The sequence below is a fragment of the Nilaparvata lugens genome, chromosome 10, assembly GCF_014356525.2.
Source record: "Nilaparvata lugens isolate BPH chromosome 10, ASM1435652v1, whole genome shotgun sequence".
Classification (NCBI taxonomy): Eukaryota; Metazoa; Arthropoda; class Insecta; order Hemiptera; family Delphacidae; genus Nilaparvata; species Nilaparvata lugens.
Genome location: NC_052513.1, coordinates 22606270 through 22627222, shown reverse-complemented (window position 1 = coordinate 22627222; position 20953 = coordinate 22606270). Strand labels below are relative to the sequence as shown.

The window sequence follows — 20953 nt, the reverse complement described above, 5'->3', positions numbered from 1 at the left end:
AAATGTATCTCTCTCTTGAATAGTGGGCTACTCATTATGTAACACGGGAAAGAGCTCTTCAAGAACATTCCAGATGCCATTGATTACACTTCTCATCTTTTTAGTTACATTTCTTCCACGATAGAATAAGAATAACCTATACAAACCTCTCTCTTATATTGCAACTTGAAGAGAATATTAATTGACTATTTTCATACAAGTAGATTACGTAATAGGCAGCGTTATAGTTTATTGTACGAACAGAACAGTAAGGTGAGGTTGATATGAAGATTTTAGTTTACTAGCGTTCTTCTATATCAATGACTCCTTTGGATAGATCTCCACCTCGACTTACTCGCTGAATTCGCACCTAAGAGTATCGAAAATGAGTTCTAAGATTCCAATAAAAATATTATATTCATAAGACATATGAATTCCATTTATTTATTTATTTACAATGCAAATGACACTAATGTAATAACATTGAAAGATAAAATAATAAAGATGATAATAATAATAATAATAAGCCATTAAAGAGTATCAACATTGGCTGACCTTGGAAAACCATACAAACGGTTCATCAGTCTATTAATGGAACCAAACCAACTGCTGTTGATATCACTCTCTCTCATTCCTTCCCTATCATTTCATCTTCTTATATCTATGTAAACTTGAATCTCTCCCACTCACGAACACGTCCTTCCTTCCCTCCTTTTCTCCTCTCTGATCGCTTCCTCACTATCTGCCATTCGTATTTTATTGTGAAACTCGAGAGGAAATCTTTGAGAAACCCAAATGACTTGGTCTGAGTGACCCGCGGCACTTATCACAGTTGTGTGAATCCTTCATTCGTGATTCGTGATGCCACTCTATCAAGAGTTCGGCATCCAATCTGACACGGAAAATCGAGATAAATCTCCTGTTGCGCTCCAACAACGTTCCAAGAGTTGATCTCAAACTGCTTTTTCAACGCAACTATTGTACCGTAGGGCGATTTTTGCAATCCTTCAATTGTGATTCTTACTTCTCTCGTATTTTTCGATGACGGTTGTCTTCGTTAGAGGAAACTTGAGGAAAAAAATGAGAAACCAGACTTTCACGGAACTACTTCTTTAGAGTAAAGTTGAGTTTCTGATAAAAATAACCTACTCTTTGAAAATCCTATGATTCATTTGATGAGTAGACAAGTCCATTAACTCTTGTTACTCTTACACTTGTGATATTATTAATCCATTAAATTTAATTATTAATCTACATTAGTGAACACTTTTAACTATGTTGTCTCAATATCAATACCGAAATACAATTCATAAAATCATATCTATTGTTTCATATTCATGACGCCATTAAGTCTAATTATTATCATCCTCAATTTCTGAAAATTTATAGAAAATTCATTTTCAAATATTCACTATGAATGTATGAATATCATCAAAGTGATCATTCTCATTCATATTCCATGATCAAGTTATCTGATAAAAAAAAGTATTCAACAGGAGAGAATACAAAACCCATTGCGGAATACGTATGTATCTCTGGGATTGATTTCCTGTTGCATTAATGAAACTGAGTGAGTTTATGTAGTTTGTAGAGTTATCGTCAAATTATCGCCTCTTTCTGAGGCGAGAATCTAATGCAAGTCCTGGACTTATAAGCCCTTCACTCAAAAAGCAAAATTTATTATAAACTCCAGGGTCTAACGTGATCTCTAAACTCCAGAGTCTATTCAAGTCCTCAACACTCAACTACTTTAACGCTCTGACTCGGAAAGCCAATTTCCTGACTCACGAGTTTAAAGCCAGTTAAAGTCCATAACTTAGCTAAATCCCGTGCTCGGAAATCGGCCCTTGAGGTTTTTTAATAGGCCTTGTTCTAGTTGTTTTATTCAAAAGTTATATTGCCCTAAAGTGCAACAATGAAAATATTTTATAAAACCAAAAACACCTTTTCAATGTTATTTAATTTATTATCGCTTTATAATATGCCGCCATTTTGTTTCTACAAAGGCCAGGGATTTGAAATTTCCCCAGAATAGAATAGAATAGAATAGAAACTTTTATTTGCCATAAAAAATTAAAATAAATACAAAAAATAGTGAACAATAGATTACAAATCTCAACAAAAGAAAAGCAAAAGTAACATTGTGTTCAAATACAAGCAAACATAATATTATGGCAAATGTACTGGGCGCAAAGAAATGAAATTTCCGTCCGCGCACAGGAGTATCAATAAATCTCTAAAATTACAATACAAGGACTATTTTTGAAAATAAACTGAAAAAAAATAAACATCCATAATATAATGAGTAAGTTAATGAAAAAGAAACATTGTTATAAGAGTAATGAGAGTAATGAGGTCTATAATTAGAAAAAAAACATGTGATTAATATAATTAATTAATGTTCAGAATTAAACCAGCAATCATATAACCCAGGAATAGAAAGGTGGATAGAGCTAAGAAAAATAGTAATTGAATAGAACTTAGAAAATAGCAGCAACTGCCAAAAATACAATAACAGTTATGCAACCTAATAACCTGAAAGCTATATTATGTTGAAATGCCAGATCTTAGAAATATGAAGCTAAGGGAATATTGAATAGATTATCTTAGGATGTGGTACCAACTTTCAATCACATCAATATTGAGAGCCAAGATTATCTTCTTCACTTTTCTTTTGAAAATTGGGAGAGGATAACTAGCAGAAGCAATATCCTGAGGCAGTTGCTTGAAAAATCTTCCTTGCAGGAAACAGAAAGACTTTTGGAAAAAAGTACTATGAGGTCTAGGAATGGGAAACCTTTCAGCAAACCTAGTTCTCCTATCATTGGCCTCGTGCCCCAAGGTAGCGCCTTCATTCCCACTAGACCAATAGAATTGAGATAATACCTTGAAAACATACAAGTGTCTCAGAGGCAAAATTTTCATAGACTGAAAAGAAGAGAATAAATCCAGATTTTCTTGATTATCAACTATTGCTCTTACTAAGGCTCTCTGGAGTGACAATACAGGCTTCAAATGGGTTATGTAAGTACTTCCCCAACAAACTAATCCATATGAGAGACGAGACTGAGCAAGGGCAAAATAGAGGTCTCTCAGAACAAATGTTGGACACAAGTTTCTAAGACTGAAAACCCTATGTAGAAGGCAACGCAAGTATTTTTTCATTGACTCTATCTGGTTTTTCCACAATAAATCATCATCAACGGTAATGCCAAGATACTTTACACTTCTCTCTTGATTTATAATTCCACAGCCACAATCAACTTCATTGCAACCAACAAAATGAAACTTCAAGGGCTGGATAAGCATGAATGAAGATGCAATCCCAAAATTCAGGTAGATGGTTTTCTCAAGGTTCAGGCTCAATTTATTGTATGCAAACCACACAGAAATCAAGCGAAGGTCATTTGACATCTGATCATACAGATCCGAATCTGAGGTTGCACCATAAGAAAGGGCAGTGTCATCAGCAAAAACTGTGAACCTTCCACTGAAAGGGCCATGATACAGGTCATTAATATACACCAGGAACAGGATAGGTCCCAATACAGAGCCTTGTGGAACTCCACAATCCACCATAAGAAGTGGACTAGAACTCAAGCCAATGCTAACTGCCTGAGACCGTTCAGAAAGGTATGAATAGAACCAAGTTAGAGGCAAACCACGAATACCAGCTGCTTCCAATTTCCTAATGAGTGTTGCATGGTCAACCGTGTCAAAGGCTTTCCGAATGTCCAAAAACAAGCCAGATACTCTTCTCACCTCTCTATTATTGATGTTCAAACATATCTCTGAAATGAACTTTCTCAAAGCCAACTCAGTTCCTAGGCCCTCTCTAAAACCAAATTGGCAATTTGAGAAAAAATTAGTTGAATTTAGGAAAGTCAACAAGCGATTTTTGATCAGTTTTTCAAATATAACTGAGAAAACAGAGAGAAGAGAAATGGATCTATAATTCTGGATTAATTTTGGGTTACCTTTTTTGGGAATTGGAACTACTTTCGCAATTTTGAGTTTACATGGAAAAACACCCTCAGAAATGCTTAAATTAAATATGAAACATAACACTGGACTGATGATTGTGCTTATTTTCTTGACCATGACTGATGAGTATCCATCGATGCCAGGGGCCTTAGAGTTTTTCAGGGATGCAATGACTTTTTCAATCTCCAAAGAAGAAATCGGATACCAAAACAGTGATCTATCACAACGTGGCTCTCTGAAAACATTGTTATAGTCGTTCAACGCTTGCTGAGGAAAAGGGGGTGGAACAGCAGACTTAGGTGCAGAGACAAAGTATTCATTGAACAGATTAGCAACCTCTGAATCTTCACTTACAACACCATCCTCGGTTACCAAATTGAATTTACTTTTCTTGGCTCCTCTTCCAATCAATTCATTGATAAGTTTCCACTGTTTTTTGGAATTACCTCTTACAGTCTGGAACCGATCATAGTAATATCTCTCCTTTGCTATCTTTACCCACATTTTTATCTTGTTCCTCAAAGTAACAAATTCATGTTTCAATCTGATGTTCTCAGGCTCATTCATTGTCTTCTTATATAATTTGTCCCTTGACCGAATAGCTTCACAAAGTCCACTGTTCATCCAAGGCTTCAATAATCGTTGCTTGTGATTTATTTGAGTGGACTTAGTGACCTTAGATGATTGAATGGCAGAGTCCAAAACATAACAAAAACAATTATATGCGTGATTAACACTTTCGGCACTGAATACAACAGACCAATCTTGGATTGTAAGTAATCCTGTGAGAACATCCCAATTTATTTCATGAAATGAACCAAAATTCACCCCTGGCCGAGACTTTTTTGCCAGCATAGAAAGACACACAGCTCTGTGATCACTTATAGAGACCTCAAGAACAGCAGAGCGCGCAGAAGATGGACCAACACCTCTCAGCAACACATGATCAATGCACGTTGAAGTATTTTCCGTGACACGTGTATCAATATCAATCAAATTTTCAAGACCACTAGAAGAGATTATTTCAAAGTACCTGTCGCTAATTCGATCAGAATTATTAACATTTATATTAAAATCACCAATACATACAACAACCGAACTCTTAATGCTACTCAACATATCACTAAAATCAGTCAAGAAACGATCAACCGGAACTCCATGCCATCTATAAATTCCTATCAGAGTGAAGCAAACATTATTGTACACACATTCCAATATAAGAGAATCTGCCCCATCAATCTGTCTAGCTACTGTGCAACAGGTGAATTCCTCCTTGTGATAAACAACAATACCACCACATCTGTTATCATTACATGAGAATAAAGTAACATAACCCTTAATATCATATATATTTATATTTACATCAGGCTGGATCCACGCTTCAGACAAAACAATAAAATCTGGTTTCATTTCTAAATTGTTCAAGTATAACAAAAATTCATCAAAATTTCTATTAATGCTTTGAATATTCATATGGAAAAAAATAAGACTCTCATTACTCTTAAAATATTCATTAAAGTCCTCAATTGAAGTTAAATATTTACATTCAAAATCATTGTTCATAGTATAAAGTTTCTACTAAATGAAAAAAAAGAGAAATGAAAACGAAACACTGGAAAAAATAGAAAAAAAAGAAGTTTTCGTAGTCTCGACCGCACTAACAAGACTGAATGACTCAAAAAGTAGTTTTATCTAAATAAAGGAACAAGTAAATGGAAGTAGAATAAAACATTTTTAGGTATAGAATAAACTATTGGATTATGACTTGAGAGAAGGTTATAAGGAAGACTCCTTATAACCCAGTAAGATATTCGTATAAGATACGTATATGATTCAAACCTGGAATAGGATGAAATTATTAAAAAATTGAAAGAAAGAATTTAAACTAGACCATACCTACAAACCTATTGAAGTTTTTTTTTCCAAAGGGCTCAAATTGACTAGGACCTGAATATAGAATAGTTTCTAAAATATTTAGAGTAATTCAATGTAAAAATAAACCACTAGTTACATTAATTAAATTCACTTGGAAAACAAATAACTTGAAACAATATCAAACTAAAACCCTTTAGTAACAAATTGATCCAAAATGAGCTCAGAATATAAATAATCTAGATAGTCTACAACAAATAAATTAAGAATCATACAGATTGATAATCTCAAGCAATCACTGTTATGAATAGATAAGAATCACAACCTCTAAGAATTGATAAGAGTTTATCTACTTCGATTAAATTCATCTCGATTAATAGAAAAATAAGTGGAAATAGAAATTCAAGTTGCATTGACAAATAATACGGTATTCAATAACAAAATTCTAATTACCTCAAAATAATGAAAAAAATATTCAAAATATTCTAATATGATTATTTAATCTTAACTGTTATCAGTCCTATTATTCTCTAAAGATGTATATTCTGTGATATAGCCTATATATTTTAACTTATTCATAAATTAGGCCATTATAAATGCAATATTACAATTGTCAGAAGCTGTACAATATCAAATTCCGGAATCTAATTCAATATTATTACAGAATCAGTGATCAGATTAGAGAGAATAATATTGATTGTGCCAAATAGTTAATTATCTTAGAAGTGAAATATTCTCCAAATTCATGTATTTACCGAAAAAATTGAAAAATAACAATAATATACACATACATAAATATAATCTTAGACCATTAGTGTCCACTATATTAATATCATAATATTATAATAAGTATAGAATCACATATATTATAATAAGTGTAGAACATCTTCATGATGACAGTAGGCTATATGTTGACTGTATCAGATTTATCGTTGAGATATAGTATTTATTTTGAGGTATACGATTTATTTTGAGGTAAAGTCTAATATGATTATTCAATATAACTGTAATCAGTCCTATTATTCTCCAAAAATGTATATTCTGTGATATAAATATATTTTTTTAATTTTTTTTTTTAAATTTATTTATAAATTAGGCCATTATAAATGCAATATTACAATGTATTATCAGAGATGTAATATACTATTTCATTATGAATGGATTGAAGTAATGATTCCAAATCAAAGATAAAATAGGTACTGAGCTAAATCCTGTACATCCCGAAAAAACATTTTACTGATATTGATAAGTGCTACCTGTTATCTAAGTATTCTCACAGCTATTGATAGCTTAAATACAAACAATAGGAGAACAGGATTAATAATGAACGAAATAAAATTTCATTATTATCAATATAGAAGTCCAATAATTGAACCTCTATAAAGGAAAACTCAACTGAATAAGATACCGTACTAACCTGGCACATTGATATGACACTTCCAACTACACACACGTCCAAAATAAATAGACACATCATACATGAGTAAGGCAATCATGAAGAAGTCTATTCTCGAAACTGCTCAAGATCATTCTCCGATTTGATAATGAAAATTTTTCCGTCGTCTACCTTCCTAACTTTGACTCGACCCGCTCGATCGCACCACACATGACGCACCAATCCGCTCTTCTGCAGCTCTCTTGAAGCGTTGAAAAGTTTTCTCTGGCCCTTGGAAAGCGCCATATTGACGAAGATCCGGCCATCCCCATTCAGGTTGATTGACTTGGGAGTGAGTTTCTTCTTCTCGTTTCTTTTAATTGATACTAAGCACTTACCACACACAGACATGGTTAGAAGAGTGAATAACCGATTCTAAAAATTGCAAGAATTTCAGTGTTAAACAATACAACGATGGAAAGTTCCAATTCAACAGTTTACGCGAGTCAGTATCAGTCAGATAAGATACGGTCAACGGAGCATTTAACAAAAACAACCGTTCACTACGACTGCCTAGTCGATACTGAATTATTTAAAAGTGAAGAATCGAATTTGAAATCAAAGTACAATAATTGTATCAATATTTAAAAGTGAGGTAGAGTAATAATTGTTTCTTTTTTATTATCGAATTCCACTTCTTAATGCAATACAATCACAATCAACTATAATAACAAGAAAATACAGCAGAGATCTGAAGTTTAAGGTAAGCCTACTGGTGAAACTCAGCCTTGACTAAAAAATTCCTAGTAATTTTTCCGTAATTCATTATTAAAACTTTTAGATAATTTTTCTTCAATATTGAACCATATAGAGAAAACATTAGGCCCACTCAAGAATGAATCTTCGAATGTTTTCTCTATGATTTCAGAGCAATATTTTGTTGTGAAAATGCCGGCAAACCGGCTTCAAATTAATATGCCGCTATACACTATATTATAGTAGCCTACATACGTTACCTGACTTAATTCAGAGTGAAAATTTTATTGTGAAACAGATAATAATATTAATTTTAATAATATAAGTCATGAGCCAAAGTCTGTTGTACCTTTGACTATAGAAAGAACCTTCTTCTATAGAAAGAACAACCTTCTTTCTATAGTCAAAGGTTGTACGCTTTTAAGGAGTGAAGTAAACTTTTTTAGAAGTCTAGTTTACAGTATTACGTGTATGCTAAGAGTTATCAGTCAGGCCATTTCGTTCAACAATACGCAATAGCCGAGAGCATAAAGGCGTAATACAAAAGAACTCTCAAAGCTCAGTGAATAACAAACACGATCTAGGTTTGAATCTCGGTCAATGACATTTTTTTTTGTCGATGAATTTCGACTTTTATTAGCTATTTTTTATATTAGTTACCATAATTTAAATTTCAATCAACTTTTTAGATATATTTTGAGACAAAACTGTGAAATATGCAATTATATTAATTTTTTCATCACATTATTTCAAAATAGTAATGAAAATTCTATTCATCCATCTATCCATGAGATATTGCACCGGGCGCAAAGCGCGAGCTATAAAAATTCAAACAATTATTTGAAATATTAATAGTATAAAAATATGGTCACTATAGTAAATTATTAATTAGTAATATTGAAATTAATTGACAGTAAAAGTTGTCATAACCAAGATTCAAACAATCAAAATAGGCTGTTTGAATTTTATTAATTTTTCAATTTCTTATAAATATTGGGAAGTTTTTTTTTTTTGGTGTGGCGAAAAATAGCGTTCGCAACACGGGAAAAAATGTTTTTCCGGTTCTCGAACGCTTCAAGTTCTCGACTTCGTCTCGAACTTGAAAACCGCGATCTCGAGCCGGAAAATGTACATTTTCGACCCTAGGTGCGAAATATACTATTACGGCGCTAGGGCTGTAAAATAACCTTGAAGTAAGCTGGTTCTGATTTGATGTGAACGTGTTTACGAACTGGTTTATGAAACGGAATCAGTTTATGCTTCAAGAATTGAATAAGTATTCTGCAATAAGATACTATCATTTTATTTGGATGAATAAAATACAGATAAGATATATATTATAAACTATTCAAATTCAATTTTCAGAGTAGGATAGAACTTCTAACCTAAACTTCCGAAGTCAACGACAACAAGCATTGTTGAATTTGACATTCAGATTGGCCAAATTTCAAGTGTGCTAAAACAGTTGATCAAAAAACTTTTCATTATTTGTGTTTATTATTCAAGAATCAAAACATTTATAATAATATCATCTTATTGTCATTTGTCATTTGGAAGAATAAAAAGTATGAACTCAACCTCTTACATAATTGAACATAATCTTTTAGGTTATTTAGACAAATCAGAATAAAAAATAAAAATACTTGGACAATTTCCTGATATTCAGATTACCTCAGATTTGCCTAATAAACAATTATTCTCATATTTATATTGTTTATTTTTCTGTGAGGCGAAAAATAACGTTCTCACCATGGGCAAAAATGTTTTTCCGGCTCTCAATCTTTTCTAGTCCTCGGCCTACGGCCTCGGACTTGAAAACCGATTTCGAGCAGGAAAAATCTCATTTTCGGCCATGTTATTAATTAGTAGGCAACGCCCACGTTATTAATTAGATATTATAACCAAGGACAACATTTTTATTCAATTTGACAATAAATTAAGGTTTTTATCAATAATAAAATTACACAGAAAAACATTTGATGCATTTCAGGCAATTTTACCTATAATTACCCACTTTTCATATTCAATGGTAACTGTAGGAAAAACTTAATGTGAAATACGTGCAAAAAGTTCCTCTGCTGCACTCAAGAAACCATTCCGCCCGAGCCTACGGCTCGGGCGTAAACGTTTCTTTCGGTGCAGCAAACTGTCACTTTGCACACTAGTTGCACAAATAACTATTTCTTTACAGTCGAGTATGTTTCCGAGTCCTGGAATAGGAACATACAAACAGCTGCCTCCAGCGCTCCAGGTGAGAGTTTTGTCAACTACAACCACAAAATTCCTTATTCCAAAATAGTTCGCATAATGACCTGCAGGTAGCAGTATAGTCTTCACTTGGTAACAACAATTCAAACTTCTCATTGTAAAGAACTTCAGTAGGAAGATTACCTCCATTACTGCATCATCAGAAAACATCTTATCCCAATCAAACTGATCCAGATTCAAATTCCTAACAGTGTCTCAGTGTGTGCTTCATTCAGCATTCTAGGAAATAGCTTCAGGAGACACTGACCACTAAGTCCTAATAACATCTGAGTAATTGATATAATATCTCAAATAATTTAAGAACTCATCTAAGAAGTTTCAAGTTATAAGAACTCATCTGGAATCTTATAATACAGGCCTTTATTATTTTATTTGAGCTTGATGGGTCTGTCTGTTATGAACTAGCCGCTACGGGCTAGGTCATGTTTATGGAATGCAGTAACTCGAGCATCAGCAGGTGATGGTTTCTGTTTCCCAAACAATATTATTCTTCCTCAGATAAGTATGACAAAAATGCTGTACGTAGCTTGTACGGTAACGTATTTACCACATTCATATGATAATTATTCTGCCCTCAACTACGTTTTGGGCAGAAACAATCATACTTATGCGGTAAATTATCGTTACCGGACTTGTGACGTAAAGTACTATTTCCATGAAATGATGTATCCAATCCCAACAGGAAAATTCGGCAAGAGAGTTGATAGAGTTGATTTTTATTTTGAGTTTATTATATCCATAACCCAATCTAACTCTTGTTTTGTTATAGATTCAAGTGAAACATGAAAATTGCACAATAGTGATATTATTATGTTTAAATTATCCTTTATTCGAATTTTATACAATTATCTTGATATGAAATATCCATTTTCACAGTTGAATGTATTCGAAGTGAGAGTCAATGTCACTCATTGATTATTATAATGTGGGAAATGATTATGGCATTTATAACTTTATTCTCATTATGATGTATGAATAATGTTGAATATAACCAATGAAGATATAAGTATTCCAATCGATCCGTACTCCATCAAATTAAACTGTTATTTACACAACTCAACATTTCGTCCTGTATAATTTTCACAACGTGATATTCTATTGTGAAAGATTAGAGCATGAACGAACCATTGAATATAGTTCTTCTATAATAGAACCTTATTTACATCTTTCTATGTGAGAGAAAGTGGAAATTCTACTGCATCACAAGATTATGAAATTGTACTCGACTTGTATAATAGTATGAAGCATGTTCTAATAGAACCACAGTACGAGTTGGAATATCCAAGTTTGATGGGGTCTCTTCAAGGGATTTGGATTGGGATTGGTTCGCAATCCAACTAGGATTTACTATAATGCCGTTTGTTGCATTTCTGTAGCACGACTGTATCTGATGCGACCCACATAACGACTTCAGCCGCAAATAAAGACCAAGATTTTCACTGAATATGAGTACTACTCGTGTCTGGATTTATGAGATTCGTATCTCTACGGAGCCAAGGAGAACAGTCTGAAAAGGACAACATTTTCTGGAAGGTTTATTTGTAAAGATTAGGAAGATTGAATGATAACACGGTATTTTGTATCAAGGTATTACATAATGGTAAAAAATTAATGGATCATTATTTCTCATTGTGTTTTATTCTATTGCAGGTCTTCGAGTGATTCAAATTTTCAAAACTCGTGGAATGAGTCATGATCACTCCTGGTTTCCACTAATAGCTTCAACAATTAAACATCGGATGCAAGTAAGAAGCCCACTGTAATTCCATTATTGAAAGCCTTTCCAATCCGAATCATGATTAATTTTCTTCAAAAATGAAATCTTTTAATCAATCCAATTTCAATAATTTGCAAAATGGGAATTTGAACCTCACTAGATGTGAGGTCATATTGAATGTTTTTAATGAAACAGTAAGGAGCAATCTAGAGTATGCAGTACTTGTTCAGGAGCCATCACAGAGCACTGACGTTAATGAATGATTGATTGATTGAGTACTTCATTTATGTAGATTACAATATACTGGCTTTCACACTTATATACAATAGCTTACAATACAGCAAAATTATGGATGAATTTAAAAAATATAAACTAAGAAAATGATTATTGACCTGTATATGATATGAAAAAAGCAATTTGTAATAACTATAGATAAAATAGATAATATTGTTATGCATCTACATAAATTGGCGGAGCTTTGGACAATGGACATATCAATGTCCATTTTTCGGAAAGAGTACTTTGACAAAAAGTCAACGGTGACAAAAAGTCACAAAGTCAAAAAGTCACAACGGTGACAAAAAGTCAACTTGGAAAAACGTTATGCATGGAGTACCACAAGGTTCAATTTTAGGCCCTCTCCTCCTCACTTTGTATGCTAATCACCTTTCTTCCATTATCAAATTCTCCAGTTTCCATACATATGCAGACGACCTTCAAATCTATTTAAGCTGTCCCATAAGAAAAATTAATGGAACAGTTGGAATAATGAATCAGGATATCAATTCGATAGTTGATTGGACAAAGAAAAATGGCCTTGAGCTTAATCCCATCAAAACAAAACCCATTATAATTGGATATTCTCGTCTTATAATCAATATTGACCTTGAATCGATTCACAAAATTAGTGTAGACGGTAATGACATTCCTTACTGTAGCTCAGTTAAAAATTTAGGAATTATTATAAATAATACTCTCGACTGGTCAGAACAAGTGAACAAAACTTGTAAAAAGGTATTCCCAGCCATGCACGCATTGAAAAAAATGCACGATATCCTCCCTAGAAACATTAATTTATTATTAGTTCAATCTCTTATCCACCCAAATTTAATGTATTGTCATTCTGTTCTCAACGATATGCGAGTCACTCTGAATGATAAACTACAGTGTTGCCACAATTATTGTCTACGTTTCGTCTACTCTCTCCAACGCCATGATAATATCACCCCAGCCCACATTGCTAGTTCAACATTAAAGCTTCCCGATCAAAGGCTTTTTCGAATAGTCGAACTTGTTAGAGATATATTGAAATACGGTAATCCGAACTATTTTAAAGATGATTTCAAATTTGTCTCTGAAGGTAGGAGGATAGATGCTTCACATACTAGAACCGGAGCTAGTACTTCAAGGATACCCAATCATCGAACTACTATTTTCACAAAATCCATTCCAGTTAGTGCCTGTCGAGCATGGAATGCACTTCCCTTTACTATCAGGTCCATCGAGAGGCGAGTGAGCTTCATCCTGGATTAAAGAAATTTTTTTTTGAACGAATGACTGAAACTGTCCAGCCCTAGAACGATCACATGACAACCATCCCTCACCCATCCCACAAATACAAACCTATAAACCTATTATAGAATAAATTGTATAAATATATATTATATAAACTCATGTTAATCTAATCATCCACTGCATACTGCTGTATATCACTGAAAGTTGATACCCTGATCTACTTCCAGCCTACTCCATTTTAATAATCAATGATTTGATCTTACTTACTTATATAATTATTTTATTTCATTGATTTTCTGTTTTTATTTCTCTCTTAAATCTTCATATTAATTAAAACTTTCACGATATTTTCATTTTTGAATAAATAATGATTTGGAGATTATTGAAAATAAGTTATTGAGTATCTTTATTTCAGAAAGTATAATACATTTTGTCCAATAGCTTTTCCCACTGAAACCTAGAGGTCAACATTTTAAGTCCAAGAATTGAAAACCAGAAGATCCATTAGAGCATTAATGTTATATGAAATTCTAAATAATAATATATTCATGCCAGATTTCATCAATTTGTTAGATTTCTATATTCCATGCTATAGACCAAGACTTGATATGATATTCCAAATACCGTTTGTCAGAACCGCTCACCATTTCAATTACTACCTGAATAGAACAATGAGATTGTACAATAGACTAAACCCATTCCTTAAACCCCTCCTATGACCGCTACAATACATTCAAAAAGTCTTGTGGAAAACTATGCTGCTCAATCGATGAATAAATTATTATTTTTGAGCTATAATAATTTTTCTTCAACTGTTTCTTCTTTCTTTGTATATACATATTTTTCAACCTATATCCCTTCACTAACTTTCCTGAATCTAACCCAAATATCGTTCTTCTTTAATCTCATTAGTTATGGGATCGTTTTAAATATTCAATGAAGTGCGATATCATTTTCTTTTTCAATTTTAATATATTATACTATCAAGATTATGTCATTGAGGATCGTACTGGAGTTTGTCTTTGAGCCTTTCTATATTTCATTGAATGAATAAATGAATACATGAATAACATTTATCAGTGTTTTCCAGTAATCAAATATCATGGAGCTATAAATTTTTCATAATATAATCCTCAATCTTGAATCCAACCACATCTTACAATAAAAAACCGTTATCAGTTACGAGTTATCAATTTTTTTTGTATGTCATTTCATTATCTAGCTTATAATGAATATCATGTTTCCCTGATTATCATTGATTCCTATCAAGGAAGTTCACAGATTTACAACAGTGATAGAACAATTCCTCAAACTCAAAATATAAAATACTCTCGATTAAATTATGATTGATTTTATTTCATCAATTTAGTAGCCCACATGATTGAATCACTCCAATCCCACTACTGACCTCTGCATTTGTGCGCACCTCTAATACGTGTGTGTACTGTGTGTATGTGTACAGCTCTTATACTTGATTCTCCCTTGTCGTCAATATGAGTTACCATGTCACTGTCAATAATTGAGTAGGGTACTCAACTCTCGGCTACTAGGCCAGCGTCAAAGCAAGAGTATTCCAGTTAGTTCGAGCTCGACACTATCTTCAAGGACTTGGTGATAAATTTTCAAGGACGACACGTTGACCTTAATAGCTGCTGCCACTGTTCACTTGCTTTCCGATCAAAGCTTTCTGCTGAAAGGGGTGGGTTGTAAATGAGTTGTAAAGGGTGGCTAGTGGGATGAGTTGAGAGCTCCGGCCCTCAGGCAAAAATTAATTCACCTCCGTAAGATCCATTACATACTGTCAGCATTGGTTGAACGGGGAGCATTGCTGCTATTCTGCACTTTAAACTGTCAGCATTAATTGAATGGGAAGCGTTGATGCTATATTTATCAGGAATGCTGACAGTTTGAAATGTGTTCCTCCCAATGCTTCAATTATTGTCGAAGTGTCTCTTTTTGTCGCTCAACTAACGACAAACAATCACGTTAACTGCCGATCTGCTTGTGATGCAAATTATAAGAGCCTCCGTCGAAAAGAGAGCAGGATGGATTCACTGATTTCAACGAACGACAAAAATTTGTAAGCTGTGTGATAATTGGATTATTGAGAGCAGCATCAATAATAATTATTGGAATTGAGGAGGTTGTGTAGTATTCATAATCCTTAATCAAGTAAATAAAAAATCTATGTTTTGAAATGTAGAATTTGAATAAGTTTCCAAACTCGTTGTTTTCATAGTATATAAATGGAATATTTCATTCTCCAGCTGAAGCTGGGAGGGAGACATAGCATTTGAAATATTTTTATACCACTCATCCTTCATGTTATTTATCTGTGAGTAGTATTTATTATGTGTTCTATGATAATATAATAATGTTATTATAATTATTATGATCTGATCAATGGAGAATTTGATGTAGCTTCCAACTTAAGCAGATTTCAGATTCAGTTATTAAGGACAAATTCATGATTTTTAGGTGATGTCAAGCTAAGGAGTGAAATATGAAAATATAAGGAAAATTAACAAAGGAAAAGAGAATACAGACTGTTCAGAGGTATGAGGATAATGAGATGATGAGATGTGGAGCTGGAGATAGAAAGAGTGCGAGAAGAGTAAAGAGCTGAATGAGAGTACTTTCTATTATTGTGAAAAACAATATTTCCCCTCGATTTCATTCAAGAGCTGAACAGAGAAAAGTTTACATTTATCGATCAATAGTGCTATCAGCAATCATAAAAATGGAAATCCCTGGATTTTCTAGAGAAATCATCGTTTCTCTGCAGCAAAGCTGCAAAATTATTTGTTTGGATTGATAAAGAAGTATATAAGACAAGTTGAAACCAACATTTCTTATTATCATTTACAATATTGATCCTCTTCTTAAATCTTGATATTCCAGAGATTGAAGAATTATTTTATAAATTGGTATTAACACTCACGTGTTAATTGGAAGCATAAACATCTCGAGGAGGAACGATCGTCTGAAATGATGCGAAAGAACATTTCAACAAGAGTGTAAAGAAATGATGGTAGTCGGAGAGATGTGAGTCACACAGAAATACAATATCAAATTTGGTTCAACAGTGTGAGGCCCTTACTAATTGTGAAAGCACACACAGTGAGTGTTAAGCTAGCAAATGATCAATATCGATCAATAGGGATGTAACAGGCTGTCCTGTCGTTGAGGGTGGTACACCTCGAGTTTTCCAAAGGGGAAAGAGGATTGTTCTAAGCGAAATTAATTTCCCCTTTATCCTGACAGGCCAAAGTTTAGGGTCTGTTGCAATGGAGCGCTTCACAACACAAGAAAATATTGGATCAGGTGAGATGGTCTACACAATTACGATGAAAGATTATAAAATAACAATGATCAGGTTTCAAATTTGTTCAGTTGATGAAACTTCTTTGAGACCTCTGATCAGTGTTTTTGTTGTGAATGCAAGATATTTGAATCGGTAGCCTACACAGGGTGATAGAATGATGGATTGTGAAATATGGTATTATTGTGATTTCGAGATGGAGCGATAAACTCAAAGATTGATAAAATGCTGGGAGAATTTATCAGTGAACATATATGAGAGATATATAAGACAGTAGATAGAAGGTTGCTGACTCCAATTTTCACGTTCATTGAAGCATTGTGACTGCACGCCACAATGGATTAAGAATAGCTTCAATCATCAAAAAATACGAGTGACTGATAAAAATAAGCTAAGATATATAAAAATACGTATTATTCACTTCCATTCCAAGTCCAGTCTCATAGACTTTTAGTCTCGTTATTCATCCTTCATACAGACTCAAGAACGATGTGGAATAAATAATTGAAGATATCCGACTCCAAATATGAAGGTTTTATTGTGAGATGCATTCTTATGCTTCAAGCTCTCTTTTAGAAAAGATGTGGAAACTTCATAAGAAATTTCCATTCAAATCACAAGGGAAAAGAAGGAAGAGGAATTATAAAGAGACCTGATAGCGACGAAAAACAACTTTTAGGACACTTTCGGTACGTTTTCGCTTTTCAGCCTTGAACTTAGTTAAGTGAATCAGAATCGATTCTCGTTTTCAATCGGGAGAGAATGTTTGTACTGAAAAATATCCAAGTTTGTTTACTTTGGTAATTGAATGGCAAGAATCTATCTAAACGGCCAAGTAACGGAGTTTTTCGCATTATTTTGCTCTCACGAAGTATACAAACATTCATTTTCTGGGGCTTTCCAGTAATGAAATGCTCTTTCGTAAACGTTCGACGGACAATAACGCCGTTTTAATAGATCTGTCACCACTCAAAATTCGCCAAACAAAGGGAGGAAGATTGTTGTCTCTTCTCCGATTTCGAGTGAATTCAATCTGAATGCATTCTGAAAGAGCTTTTAAAGTAGTTTGATCCATTTCATTCTTATTGTTCTGATGACCCAGTCTCCTGAAAATTCTTATCTCTCCTCAAGAGATTTTCAGAAAATCACGTCAACTATCAATCCAATAATCATGCGATGATGAGAACAATAATCAATCATTGAAGGTTCAAATTCTTTATTGAAACTCAAAATGCAGAATTCTAGCGAATTAACTCAGAGTGATTTTGATCTTGGATATTTCAAATAGGAATTTTCGCAACTCATTTAAAAAATTGAAATATGAAAAGGAATTCATTCATCCCATTGTTCAAAGTAGGACGAAAGGGGAAAGAGCAAACTCATTGGGTAATTGAATGTTCTTCTAATATCCGGCGAGAAACAATAAATTAAGAGCGACTCTATATTATGTAGATTTGACCTATTGTAGAGTGAAAGATTGTAGATTGGGTCTATTGTAGAGTAAAAGATTGTAGATTGGACCTATTGTAGAGTAAAAGATTGAAGATTGGACCTATTGTAGAGTAAAATATTGTAGATTGGACTTATTGTAGAGTGAAAGATTGTAGATTGGACCTATTGTAGAGTAAAAGATTATAGATTGGACCTATTGTAGAGTAAAAGATTGTAGATTGTACCTATTGTAGAGTGAAAGATTAGGAATCACATTGTTTCAAATGTATGGATGTGGGGCATGTTTCTAAGTTTTGCAGGGCTGAACCCACAGTTTGTGGTCACTGTGCTTTGGAAGGACATGACTTTTAAGTCCTGTTCCAACAAAGCACAAGCCCCTAACTATGCAGTTTGCAAAAAAAATTAAAAAATGACATAATCATAGAGTCAATGATACAACCTGCCCAATATATACAGGGTCATTCATAATTATGGTGGAATAATTTGATACGTGATGGTAGAGGTAAAAATAAGAAAAAAATTCGTATAAACATATATCCATAAACGCTTCATTAGTGAGCTATACAGGGTGAAAGTTTTCGACCGGAATTCAGTTCCTCTGGTGAAATACGTCGATGCTGAATTGTTTGGGGACTAGTTTTTGAAAGACTTATGCTGGATTCATATGGAAAAATATCTGAAAAATTGAATAAAACTAGTCTGGAAGCTGTAGTGTGAGTAGTTTTTGAGAAGAAAGTTGAAATATGCGAAAAATCCAAGTAGAAAAACACAGACTTCTTCATTTGATGCCCAATAACTTTCTTTAATGACCAGTAAACACATAATATTTCGCAATGAAAATGGTAGAGAATATAATTCTGAAAATAATCATGTAAGCTGTGTAAACTTAATTTAAATAAAATGTATTCTTATGTAGTTCATTACACCACAAAAAATTGCCGTTTTATGAGGAGAGAACTAATAACAACTCATAGGTTGTAGCTGATTGCAAATAAAACATGGATTTAAGTAACAGCTGTTCCAAAACAGCTGATTTATTTTGTTTCAAATAAGAAAATATTTTAAAGAAATTATCAGCTGAAAATTATTTTTAGAAGTATTTTAGCTCACTGTTGAACAAACAACAAACTGTAAGTTAGTACTTTGTACTGTACTTTGAAAACCTTAGTATACAATACTCTGATTGATACCATTGAAGAACTCCGATTAAGGATTTTGAACGGAATAGAAATGATAAAGCAGACTCCTGGAATATTTGAACGGGTCCAACAATCGATGAGAAGACGTCTGAACATATGCATTAAGAACAACGGAGGTCACTTTGAAGATCATTTTCAGTCTTTTGGTATAAGTTTAATGTCATTTAGATATGTTACTTCAATATAACAGAAAAACTTTTCATAAAAAACAGAATATTTTATTTGCAACCAGCTACAACCTATGAGTTATTAGTTCTCTCCTCATGAAACAGCATATTTTTGTGGTGTAATGTACTACATAAGAATACATTTTATTCAAATTTAGTCTACACAGCTTACATAATTCTTTCCAGAATCAAATTCTCTACAATTTTTATTGCGAAAAATTATTTATTTACTGGTCATTAAAGAAAGTTATTGGGCATCAAACGTAGAAGTCTGTGCTACTCTACTTAGATTTTTTGCATATTTCAACTTTTTGACGTGACAACGTCTTATAAATTGGTTTGCCGGGTGACACTTCAAGAAACTGCATTACGTTCACACGTTATGCGCTCACAATGAGAGCGAGTGAGAGCGTTCGTTTCGGTTCACGGTCGTCTGGAAGGGCACGAATAGCAGCAGTGGTGAGCAACGCAGCAGCAATCCGAAGGCATTCACCTGGAGAGAGAGAGAAACTGAGCAGTCAACCTGCGCAGGCGCCGCAAGCAATCTCCTGCGACTGCGCCTGCTTAGGTGAATAAGTGAATAGGTTATGTTGTAGTAATCACAATAATGCATAATCACATAATCATGCATAAGTGAATAGGTTATGTTGTAGTAATCACAATGTTGTGGTTCAGTGCGAGATTCTTTGTATAAATTAATGTTTTAAATATAATTCTTTGTATAAATAAATGTTTTAAATTGTTACTATTATTTCATCCTTCTTCCTACTATACGAATGAATATTCACATTAAAATTATTTTACCACTCAAGTCGTTGTCACGTAAAACTTTCGCCCGTATACCGACTTTACAGGCAACCATGCAATTTTTTTATCAAAAACTACTCTCACTACAGCTTCCAGACTAGTTTTATTCAATTTTTCAGATATTTCTCCATATGAATCCACCATAAGTTTCTCAAAAACTAGTCCCCAAACAATCCAGCATTGATGTGTTTCTCCAGAGGAACAGGGCGAAAACTTTCACTCTGTATAGCTCGCTAATGAAGCGTTTATGGATATATGTTTTTGAAAACTTTTTTTCTTATTTTTACCTCTACTATCACGTATCAAATTATTTCATCATAATTATGAATCACCCTGCATATTAGAGCAATTGAAACGTTAATCGATAAAACCGAATATGATCAATAAAATTCCACATTTGGAACTGAGGTCAATGGTCTCTGTTGCAAATCACTATAACGAATCATCAACTCAACAGTAATGTAGCTTTGGAAACTATCTATCATCACTTCATCTAGCAAGTAAACTAAAGAAAGTTTTTTATGGCCAATGTAAGTGAAA

At 33.3% G+C, this 20953-nt stretch overlaps 1 protein-coding gene across 7 annotated transcripts in view; it reads left to right on the top strand.

The window, feature by feature from the left end:
• Positions 1–20953, top strand: part of LOC111044806 (sex peptide receptor) — a 364455-nt gene that overhangs the window by 110630 nt on the left and 232872 nt on the right. For 5 of the 7 annotated variants that reach the window (XM_039436574.1, XM_039436573.1, XM_039436568.1 and 2 more), the window contains exon 2: positions 11885–11979. The exons of 1 other annotated variant lie outside the window; for it this stretch is intronic. The gene's annotated coding sequence lies outside the window, so the exon portion shown is untranslated. Of the gene's footprint in view, positions 1–11045; positions 11126–11884; positions 11980–20953 lie in introns of those variants that run through there. One more of the 7 variants, XM_039436571.1, reaches the window with a different exon arrangement.